Source organism: Myotis myotis, unplaced genomic scaffold, assembly GCF_014108235.1.
Source record: "Myotis myotis isolate mMyoMyo1 unplaced genomic scaffold, mMyoMyo1.p scaffold_m19_p_6, whole genome shotgun sequence".
In the NCBI taxonomy this organism is placed as follows: Eukaryota; Metazoa; Chordata; class Mammalia; order Chiroptera; family Vespertilionidae; genus Myotis; species Myotis myotis.
The window spans coordinates 69,815,910-69,828,550 of NW_023416368.1; the positions used below are offsets into that span (position 1 = coordinate 69,815,910).

At 38.9% G+C, this 12,641-nt stretch overlaps 1 pseudogene; it reads right to left on the reverse strand.

Moving 5' to 3' along the window:
• Positions 1–521: 521 nt before the first annotated feature.
• Positions 522–736, reverse strand: LOC118659543 (annotated as a pseudogene).
• Between the last annotated feature and the right edge of the window lie 11,905 nt (positions 737–12,641).

A 12,641-nucleotide genomic window follows, 5' to 3' on the forward strand; every position in this document is an offset into this window, starting at 1 on the left:
TTTGCTTAAACCACCAAAAGAGGGAGAACAAAACAATAGGTGATCTCAATGTAATGCTTGTGTTCAAGGACAAAAATCAACAGGGTGCTGAGAAAGCAATTTAACTATGTTCTGTAGAGTTTCTTCAAACCCATACTGTGTGGCAACTTTTTTCCTGTTCCCTTACATAATGTTTAAGGTTACTCATGACTTTTCAAACCTATAACTTGAAGGTTATCTGCTATATGTAATATTTCTCTTTTTGCCATCTTGGGACACTTAATAGCCTCTTACGGGCAAGAATCACCATCAAGATTCCCTTCAAAATTTCTCCAACTTGCTTATTTTCCATGACGTCTTTGCCACAGGAAGCTCATGCATTATTTTTTCATGCTAGGAAGAAATACTGTTGTCCCCAAGTTGACCTCTCTTTTTCCATCACTTTCATGGGGAGAGTGGTCTTTAATTGCATCTCTTTTCATCCTTTCCTGGCCTGAGGAAACTCCAGTCTCATTCATTCCCTCAGCTCTAGGGAGCACATATTAAGGTCTCTGACAGGTCTCCCTGAGCCCCATTCATGGGCAAATCAAAATTTATTTTCCTGTTTCTGAGGACATAGATCACTTTTCTCAGTCTTCCTTGCAAAGGGATTAAAGCTATGTAGCTGGGTTCTAGCCTTGATATTTTGATTGAAGAAATTTTAAACTGATAAGAACAGATATTACACATGATCATAGCCAAAAGGCCGAGACACGACTGATTGAAGTAATTTTAGATACTTTCAATCTTGTTTCCTAAAAGTTTCATGTTACTTTTTTTAAAATCCCCTTCCCTGATGATGGTGATCTGAAGGCCTTGTGCTAAGATGGTGATTGCTGAAGATGGAAGAAACCCGAATCCTAGAGTCTTTGGATGGAAGAGAACCCCAGCAATAAATACCGGCTTTTGTGTGTGTGTGAAATCACACAAATTTTGGATTTATCTCTTGTGGCAAAAGGTTAAGACAGTGAACTGTTTAAACCTCAATCCTTATGCTGGATTTTGGGCTATGGTTGCATAATTGTCTTATTGACCAACTCCTCTTATAGTTCTATAGGGTCAGTCGAGATCCTCCCTCAGAAATTTAGAAATAGGGGGCACAAATTGCTGTGTTTTCTCTCTGTTGTGGCCTCATCTACTTACACTTACTCATTTGCATGTCTAAAGTGATAATAATTTTAATATTTTGCAAAGTATTTTTAAAAAATATATTTTTATTAATTTTAGCGAGGAAAGGAGAGGGAGAGAGATAAACATCAATGATGAGAATCATTGATTGGCTGCCTCCTGCAGGCCCCTGCACTGGGGAATGAGCCCACAACTGCAACCTGTGCATGTGCCCTTGACCTGTTATTGAACTGTGACCTCCTGGTTCATAGGCCAATGCTCAACCGCTGAGCTTCACTGACCAGACAAGGCAGATTTATTCTAAGCAGTGAAATAAATAATTGTATAAATTATAGGTTTTGGGAGCAACTAAGATGGCGGCATAGGTAAACACCGGGAAATTATTGCCTCACACAACAATTGAAAATTACCCCAAAGGACTGAGCAAACATCATCCAGAACAACAGGAAGGCTGGCTGAGTGTAAATTCCACAACTAGAAGGAAAGAAAAGCATGCTGAGAGCCAGAGGCGCTGCGGAGGTGAAGTGCAGAGGTACGGCGGCGCGAGGAAAGGGGGTGGCGCCTGAGGACGTGGCTGTCTTTTTGAATCACAAACTCCCGACGGCTCTGAACTCCGGTTCCGGGAAGTCTCTGGGGACCCAGGTCTCACACGGGGAGAAGCTGGTCTGTCCGGCAGCGAGCGAACTTGAGGGCGGCTTTCCCTCAGAGGTGCTTGCAGCCGTTACCGGAACACTGAGACGCGCGACTCCGGGCGGAGAATCGGCCATGGCCGCTTTCTCCGCCCTCTGACTCCCTGAGACCCCGCCCCACCCAGGCTGCGGCAGAGGCTTTTGCATGTGAATGTACCTAACTGCAGCCAAACCAGGCAGACCTGGAACTTCCAAGAGAAGGCCCAAGGCCCCGCAGCGGCTTGCATTGCTTCACAGCTGAGCCTCTTCGTGGCTCCTGCTGTGTGGCCTCAGGCAGAGGCTGAATTAGCACCTCCTTAGATCCAGGAGCCACTGTACCCAGTGGTCAGAGGGGGTCCATCCAGACTGCAACTCCTCAGATCCATAAGGGACGCACTCAGGGAGCAGACTCAGTGAGCACCAAAGCCCCACTGAAGCAAGTCTTGCCCCAGAAGGGTGTCTTCAGCACAGAAGTTCTCCCACTTTAGACACAGCTGATTCTCACAGCCAATTGGCCTGGAGGTCAATTCCTCCCAGTGATTCTACAACAACCAAGGCACCAAGAGTGCACCAAGAGTGTCCACCCCAGGTAACTGGGGAGGCTGAGCTACTGGGCCCTACAGGACACCTGGCGCACAGGGCCACTCTATCAACACAGGGAAGCTGCCAAAATGCGGAGACAAAGAAACAGGTCACAAATGGCAGAAATGGAGGAAAGCAAACGATTGGATATAGAGTTTAAGGCCACGGTTATAAGGTTTTTCAAGAATTTTATGGAAACCGCCGATAAATTTAATGAATCCCTCAATAAGTATAGGGAGACCATGGAGGACATGAAAAAGGACCAACTAGAAATTAAGCATACACTGACTGAAATAAAGAATAATTTACAGAGATCCAGCAGCAGAAAAGAGGATCCCAAGAATCAAGTCAAAGATTTGAAATACAAAGAAACAAAAAATACCCAACCGAAAAAGAAAAAAGAAAAGAGATTCCAAAAATATGAAGATAGTGTAAGGAACCTCTGGGACAACTTCAAGCGTACCAACATCAGAATTATAGGGGTACCAGAAGGAGAGAGAGGGCAAGATATTGAAAACCTTTTTGAAGAAATAATGACAGAAAACTTCCCCTACCTGGTGAAAGAAATGGACTTACAAGTCCAGGAAGCGCAGAGAACCCCAAACAAAAGGAATCCAAGGAGGACCACACCAAGACACATCATAATTAAAATGCCAAGAGCAAAAGATAAAGAGAGAATCTTAAAAGCAGCAAGAGAAAGACAGTCAGTTACCTACAAGGGAGTACCCATACGACTGTCAGCTGATTTCTCAACAGAAACCATGCAGGCCAGAAGAGACTGGCAAGAAATATTCAAAGTGATGAATAGCAAGAACCTGCAACCAAGATTACTTTATCCAGCAAAGCTATCATTCAGAATAGAAGGTCAGATAAAGAGCTTCACGGATAAGAAAAAGCTAAAGGAGTTCATCACCACCAAACCAGCATTATATGAAATGCTGAAAGGTATTCTTTAAGAAGAGGAAGAAGAAAAAGGAACTCTTACCATTTGCCACAGCATGGATGGAACTTGAGAGCGGATAAATACCACAGGATCTCACTCATTTGTGGAATATAATGAACAACATAAGCTGATGAACAAGGACTGATCCAGAGACGGAGAGGCATTGATTGGACTGTCGGGACTTGGAGGGAAGGTAGGGGAGGGTGGGGGTAAGGGGGAAAGATCAACCAAAGGACTTATATGCAAGCATATAGGCCTAACCAATGGACATGGACAACGGGGGGGTGAGGGCATGAGCGGGGGTGGGGGGGGTGGGGGGTAGAGGGTAACGTGGGGACAAGGACACATATGTAATATCTTAATCAATAAAAAATATATTAAAAAAAATTATAGGTTTTATTCAATTTTTTTAGAGACACAAGATTTAACTTGATGTCTCCAAAAGAGACTGACAAAAATTGTTTTTTAAATGCATTTTGCCAAAAGAAATTTCATTCAAAATACGTATGCTTTATTGTGTTTTAAATATATTTTTTTAAATCATTGGAATTGTAGTTTTAGGTCATTTTGTTTACAGAAAATATTTACTGTATAGTCTATATTCTAAAGCTGTTTCATTGTCAAAAAAAATCTGCCACATCAGATATAATAACTATCAGAAAAATTCTGATTTAATTTTTCCACTCGAATAGACATATTGACAAGTGTCTCTGAGACAGACATCTCACTTCTGAGTTGGGCTGTCTTGTCATGAGTTTATTGTCTGTAGGGCCCTGCAATCCTCCCACTTTACTATTCTTAACCATTGGTCTCCTAGCTTTGCTCTCACCGGACTTTCCCTTAGGAGCAATGTACTCTTTGAGGATGGCTGACATTTGGAGGAGGTGCGGCTATTATGTGAAAATTGCTATCACTCCCACCCTGATCACTAATATATCTAAATTCACCACACAGATCAAAATACCAATTAATTAATCAATTTAGCTTTATTCTCCTCTGAATTTTCTAACTTTTCAAAAATGAACAAACATACAGTGCTTTTATTAGAAACTCATAGAGGATGATTTTCAAAATTTAAATCCGGCAGACCAGTATTAGAACAAAACCGAACTATGCGGACTGTACCAACCAGAGATGTGTAGAAACAGCTAATATTGATATCTTCTGATCAAAATTCTCGTTTTTCTGACTAGCTATAGTGCAAAACCCCATTAGATTAGAGCACTTAAATGCAAATGTGGAATTGTGGTGGGGTTAGTCTGGGTTTGCAGAACAGTGTTTTATTCATGATCTTCCAATTAAAACACATGATTCATCTGTGCCTTTGCAAGGAGTTATGATTTACATGTGTCATTTCTGCCCATTCTCTTTGCCTTTTTTACCTTAGTGGGCTAGTAAGCAAGCAAATGGCAATTTTGAGAGCTTAAGGAACAATCAGAATTAGCCTTATGCGACAATTTTTTTTAACATTCTTATGCAACAATTTTTTTAAAAAATTCTCAAGTTAATGAAACATAAATGGACATGGTACAACAAAATTGCGAATCCCTAGGATTTAAGAACTGTTTCAGTATCTCAGATAATGCCTTGCCTATTATAATGAAACCAGTCAATAGTTTGTTAATGTTAACTAAAATAGAATGAGTAGAAAAAGGAAGAAAATAAGTGAAATAAAATTTTAACAAAACATCTATTATCTTTCAGGTATGATATTGCATATTTTTATATATGTTATCATCTATTTCCCACAGCAACACGAAGAAGTAGTTACTATTACAATTTTTCACATGAACAAATTGAAATTTAGTCAAGTTAGGTAAAAAAAAATAAAACATAACACAACAGTTTACAGTCAGTCAGAAATGATAGAGGCAAACTTCAAATTCCAGGTGGGTCTTATTCCCATGCTCATGGTTTGCCCAATTATGCCTTCTATAACTGAATGCACACCTGATTTAGATTGATTATTATTGACAAAAGACAGAATGAGGCTTTGCTGAAATATGAATATGCCATTAAGACAAGTACTATATGATTAGGAATGACCAACAGGATCTCAGACTTAAATGATGCGTATTCTGGGGGATAGAAATGATTGACAGTTTCACAGTGGCAAAGCAGAAAAATGGGGAAAAAATAATTTCAAGCAAGAAAGTATTAGAATCAGCAGGAGATGACACTTAAGAAAATATATACGGAAAACTTAAAAATGATAAAATTGCTAATCAGTCTTCGGTAAACTCAGCAGGCATTAAGTTCCAAAGAGCTGCTAATGAATTATTAAACTGAAACGTGGCCCTGGATTAAGATAAAAAGGAGCCAGAAAACGACATCTTCTAAATGATATGAAACCAATGTGACAATCAGCAACTTTGAAAATATCGTGAGGATATTGAGGGGGGTGCTATTTGCTTCACATGTTTCTCCATCAATTATGCATTTTAAAGTAAACTAAAGAGGCTCCTAATTAGGCTCCTTCCACAGCTGTCAGAGGACTTTTTTTCTTTATTTAGTACCAAGTTTAGATCCTGTGATGAAACATCCATGATTACAAATACCAAGTAAAAGAGCAAATGAATTAAAGATGGGCCCAAGATTCTGAGCACAAGTCAGGTAGCTTTTGAGCGGAGTTGTCTATGGCTCAGATTGGAGTTTCCCAGTATTTCATTCTCTTTCCTTTATTTACACTTAGGTTGGCATATGATTCAACTATAAATGAGTCTAATACTATGAAATTATTTAACCATTCAGAAGTCTCTTTGACCTCCTTGGGATGGAGAGGATGGAACCACCTGGAACAGAGGTTCAGAGAGCTATCCATGAACTCTGAATCTCAGTGCTGATTTGGGGAGATAGAAGTCTTGAGAGCTTTACTTTGTAAAGAGAAAAATCGTATCTCACTTACAAATTGTCCTTAATATATCAAGGACCACGGTGCTGAAATCAGACTAAAGAGCTGGAGTTTACACCCTGCACATGAGAAAGTGACTGCAAGAGGTCCAATAAGCCCTCTGAAAAGATACTATGGGAAAAACAGAAGGAGGACGGGGGTCAGAGGAGTTTGCTATAACCTCGGTGGGCATGAGGTGTATTTTGGAAACACCTGGTTATGTTTTGGTCAGTAGGAACTCCTGATATGTTGAGGGAGAAACCAAGGACATGTGGCATGGTACTCCGCGTGCCTATTCCACCTTTGATTGTGTGTCACCATATCAAACAGTATCTCAGGATGGAAGATGTATATAGATAAATGACTGTTTTTGATTTCCTACAACCTATGGAGAATGAGAAGGAAGTCTAGGATGCCTCAGAGCGGGCAGAAGTGGTCTGAGTCCTGGTGGATTGGCAAGGCCTGGGGTCAGGAGCAGAAGAACACAGAGGTGGGAGATGGATACCTGGAGATTGGGAGAGACCACCAGTTTGGATGCAGTGGTGGTGGAGACTACCATTATGGATACAGTAACCCAAAGGACAGAGGTAGCCAAGACCTAGAAGGCAGCAAATAGAACAGAGGCCCCATTACCACTACCATGAAGATAATTGTTGCTTTGGGGGGAAGAAGATGCCATCTTGGTAAAATGAAGAATGAGGAAAGATCTCTGAAAGATTGAGCATCTCTCCTAAAGAGACTGAATCTCTCCTAAGAAGACTGAGACTTATGTTTAACTGGCAAGACCCAGGGGCCTCTCCAAGTCACCCTCCTAGAGCCCACACTCCAGCAGAATGAGCTTAGTTATAGAACATAAAGAAGTGTGCTTTGTTTTCGTTGAACCAAAATGAAAATTCTTTCTCTCATGTAAATGTCTAGAGCAGTGGTTCTCAACCTTCCTAATGCCACGACCCTTTAATACAGTTCCTCATGTTGTGGTGACCCCCAACCATGAAATTATTTTCGTTGCTACTTCATAACTGTAATTTTGCTGCTGTTATGAATCGTAATGTAAATATCTGATATGCAGGATGTATTTTCATTGGTACAAATTGAACATAATTAAAGCATAGTGATTAATCACAAAAACAATATGTAATTATATATGTGTTTTCTGATGGTCTTAGGTGACCCCTGTGAAAGGGTCGTTCGACCCCCAAAGGGGTCGCGACCCACAGGTTGAGAACCACTGGTCTAGAGGTATGTGAACAGGGCTGCTCCATCATGCCATACTCCTAGCTTATTATTCTACCATTTCTACATGCTTTCCTCATGGTCCATGATGGTGGTATTTGAATTTCAAGGAGAAGATCAGAGAAAGTAAAGAATAAAGGAAAGAATATGCACATTTCTCGTATGGAAGGCTCTCAGAAGCTGCCCAGGGCACATGCACTTACGTTTTGCCAGCTAAAAATTTATATCTAGCTGCAAAGGATGTTGGGAAATACTGACTTTATTTGACATGACCAGCTAAAAATTCTACTATGTATTTCAGAATAAAGAGATGTTGGGAGAAAATTAGGAACTTGGCCATAGAATGCTGGATGTAAGACAATATAAGAGAGAGCAAATGACAGATATCCAGGCCGTGTACTGTTTTATTAGTCTTTTCAAGTTTCTCCCACATTTGCAGTTAGACTGTAAATGCTAGCTTATACGATAGTGATTTTTATGCTTCTTTTTGTCATTGTAGATATTTCAAAAAGAGATTAGGAGAGGTATGTTCAGTCCTAGCCAAGTAACACTCAGTCTGTCTCTGAAGTTTTGATTCTTTGGGAGTTACATAGAAGAAAGAGGCTTAGTGTCACAAACTGAATCTTTCACTTATTTTTAGACTTTGTTTTTAATGCTGTTGTTTAGCCTTCAAACTATCAATTTTCTTCAACTCATTCCCCCCTAAGTTACTAATTGTTCTTCTGATTTGAAATTCTCACAGGGGTGGTATCTATATTGTCCCCTGTTTGACTCTTTTTTTCATTTTGAAAAAATATTATCTAAGGAAGAATAACTTTGTTAAGGTACTTAAAAATAACTATTGAGGTAAAACTTTATAACTTTTAAAATAACTTTATTGCGTTGTAATGTTTAATAGTTTTATTGGTGACAAAAAAAGACACCACCCATTAAAATATACAATTCAATGATATTTTTAGTAAATTGACCAAGTTGTTCAATCACCATAAATTGGTTATATAAAACTAGTACTTCCATCTTCCCAATAACATCTCTTGTGCCCATTTACTGTTCATTGTATTTGCCTTTCCCCTTCATACCAGGCAACTACTAATCTACTTTTTGTTTCTATAGATTTGCCTTTTCTGGACATTTCATATTAACTGAGTCAGAAAATGGTCTCTGTGTCTGGCTTCTTTTACTGAGTTTTTTTTTTTTTAATTCCATACATGTCTTAGCTTGTATAAATAATTCTTATTTATCTCCAAATAATATTCCATATTTGTCCATTGATTTGTTGATTTACATTTAGGTTATTTCCAATTATAGTTATGAAGATTAAATTAATCAATATCTCCTAATTATCTCCAAACCTTTGGTTCATCAGTCTCTGAATGGTGGCTGTCTCTTGGTGATACTCTCTCAGCATAGAAATGTTTACTAGATAAGAACATGGTAATTTTTTCTTATTTTTTTTTACCATTCAACATGATGATTTCCAGCACTAGAAAAAGCTGACATCTGTCTGGAATTTCTAGGCAGACTTTGGGAACATGGAGGCCCATGTGCCTCTGCATCCGTTTATCATGAATAACTTTGCTAAGAAGGTTTGTGTGCAAGTCTTTTTGTGAGTATATGCTTTCAATTCTCTTGAGTATATACCTAGAAAGAATTCCTGGGTTAGTAAATTTATGCTTATCATTTTGAGTAGCTTCTACTAGTAAATTGTTTTCCAGAGTGGCTCTATTAGTTTGCTAACATGGCATAAGAAATATCATAGACTGTGTAGCTTAAGCAACAGAAAATTATTTCTCTTAGCTGTGGAGGCTGGCAGGGTTGGTGTCCTCTAAGACCTCTCTCCTTGGCTTACAGATGGCTGCCTTCTCGCTCTGTCCTCACATGGCTTTTTTGTCTACGTGTGCATGCCCTTGGTATCCCTTTGTATGTCCAAATGTTCTTTTCTTACAAGGACACCAGTCATACTGGATTAGAGCCCACACTAATAGCCTCATTTTAACTTACTTATCTTTTAAAAGCCTTCAAATAGAGTCACATTCTGAGGTACTGGGTATTAGGGTTTCAGAATATGAATTTTGAGTGGCCACAATTCAATCCTAACAGTCGCTGTACCATTTTATATTTCTACTAGAAATGTGTGAAGGTTCAATTTCTCTACATTCTTAGCATTTATTCTTGTATTTTTTATTGTAGCCATTATAGTGGATGTGATATGCTGGTTTGTGGTTTTAAGTTGCCTTTCCCTAATGACTAATGATGTTGAGCATCATTTCGTATGCTTATTAGCCATTAGTGTATCTATTTTAGTGAAATGTCTATTCAAATCCTTTGCCAAGTTTTTAACTGGTATTTGTCCAGCAAAACTGGATACATCCACTTCTGATCTCTTTTTGAAATGTCTATAATGACCTAGAAGGGTAAAGAAAAGATACCACTAGCCCTGGCTGGTATATTCAGCGGTTAGAGCATCAGCCCATGCACTGAAGCGTCATGGGTTCAATTCCTGATCAAGGGCACATACCTGGGTTGCAGGTTTGATCCTTGGCCCCTGTTGGGGGATGTGCAGGAAGCACTCAATCCATGTGTCTCTCACATCAATGTCTCTCTCACTCTCTCTCTCTCTCTTTCTCTCTCTCTCTTTCCCTCTCCCTCCCCCTCCCTCCCTTCCACTCTCTCTAAAAATCAATGGAAAAAATATCCTTGGATGAGGATTAACAACAACAACAATAAAAACCTCTTATACCTCAAAGACATTGAAAATCATCTTCAAATTCTTTCCAAATACAGTTATGATGATTAAATTACTAATTAACATCTCCTAACATCTCCCAACATTTGGTTCATCAGTCTTTGAATGGGGGTTGTGTATTGGTGATACTCTCTCAGCATAGAAATATTTTACTGGATAAGAACATGGTAATGTTTTTTTATTTTTCTTTACCATTCAAATGTGATGATTTATACTCATCCAGCACTACAAAAACTGACATCTGTCCTGGATTTCCAGGCAGACTTTGGGAACATGGAGGCCCATGTGCTTTTGCATCCATTTAGCTTCTGACTGTGCAATCTATAGGCATCTAACTTTGTACCCACAGTCTTGACATTCTAAAATTGGAACACATTCAATTGTATCCTTTGGTTGAACTGAACTTAATTCTTTAAGTACTGCCAGGTTCAGGAAGGCATACTGTTGCATACTTCATGATGGCAGGATTGCTTCTTTTGTTTGTTTGTTTTTGTATGTGTTGTATCTGCAACACATTCCCAGCAGGTAGTAAATATTTAAAAATTATTTGTATAATGAATCAAAAGCCAGGATATGATGCCATTATTTACTTTGGTTGCTATTTCTAACCCCATAGTTAAATATTATCAATTTTAGCTCCTAAATATCTCTTAATCCAACACTTCTCTCCATCTTTACTTCCACCATAAATCTAATTACCACCTGTATTAACAGGAATATGAAATATCCTAACAAATCTTCCTGAGTCAAGTCTGGCCCTCGTCTACCCTGTTCTTCTGTAGGTATCCAGGATGTGCAAATGTGGCCATTTCACTCTACTGCTTCCTTGTCTCCCATTGCTCTTTGGTACAAATCTCAGTAGAACAGGTACAATGCATAGTACATCATCTATGGCATTATTTGATGAATGAAAAAACCCCCACCAATTCTTGATGGAGAAACCATCTGAAAATTTGATTGACATTTGAAATTCTGATTGTATGCTGACATCTTTGCTTGTGGACTCACCAGTCTTAGAGGAAAAAAGCCCTCATTGAGGCTCATTTCTAGGAACAGGTAGGTCCCAAATAGCTGAACAAGATTATGTCCTCAGTGGGGCTTGTTGACTCTACTCTGAAGCCTCAAAGATTATGTCCAGACCTCCAAGCCTCTTCTTCTTGGCAGTTTCCTATGGGTTCACCTCATCTTGCCATCTGAGAAGTGTAGGAGGTGATAGACACATGGAGAATGAGGGAAGGAGGACTTTTAGCTAGCTGTAATAAGAAAATGCTTAAATCTGTTTTATCCTAGGCAAGAAGACTGGGAGTGAGTGGGGTAGGACCACATAGAGGTTTGGGGATAAATCTTATCCTATACAAGAGGCCCAGTGCACAAATTCGTGCACAGGTGAGGTCCCTCCGCCTGGCCTGTGCCCTCTTGCAATCCAGGTCCCCTCAGGGGATGTCATAGAGCCAGTTTTGGCCTGCAGGCCAGGCCGAGGGACCCCACCAGTGCACAAATCCGTGCACCGGGCCTCTAGTTGTTTAATAATGAATTCCTTAACCCAGTAGTATTTTTCTCTCTCTGTCTCTGTTCCTTTCTCTAAATTAGCATTGGCAGGACAGGAGTTTAGAAAAATGATCTTTCTATAGACTATTAGTAATATTTTTTCTTATCTGAAAGGAATTATAGTCATAATTAACAATACTTATCAACTTGCATCTGGGGAACCTTAAGAGTCTGGAGAATATAGAATTACTGAACTGAGAGGATATTAATTATCCTTGAAACAGCTAGCATAAAAATATATAGTTAATCTGCATGTTATTAAAAATAAAATGTAAAATTCTCTGTCAAAAAAGCTATATTTTTATTATCTCAATGTAGATTTGAATCTCATTGTATCATGTTTCAATCACTTCATTCTTCTCCTTTATTACCTTCCTTCTGTTCATCCCCACTTCTTTATGCTGGAAACATAAATAAATACAAATAGTAGAAGATTTACAACTTTTGTGTAAGAGATGTTGTAATTTTTTTGTATCCTTTAGTTTGGCCTACTTGGATTTTGAATAATGTAGGTGGCACAAGATTCAATTTAGTTGTTGTTGAGAAATTTGAACCTATTATCCAATCCCATGCTAGCTTGCACAACTGTGCTCATGTTTGCGCTATGCTCATTTTACATTATATTACTTTCTGGGCTACGACAAGGATTTATCTCTGCTCTTAATTGGTAAATATATAAATTCATGAGAGAATTGTGCTAACATGTTTTTCTTTTACATGGAAAATAGAATTTTTGAGGACATTTTATTACAGAGGAAAAACTAGATGTGTCTTACATGCAGCTTCACAATCAATAAATTCAATATTAAATTATATAGAGGAAACAGGCCTATAAATATAGCGGATTCTTATTTTGAATGTGCCTGAATGTATATGATATGATCT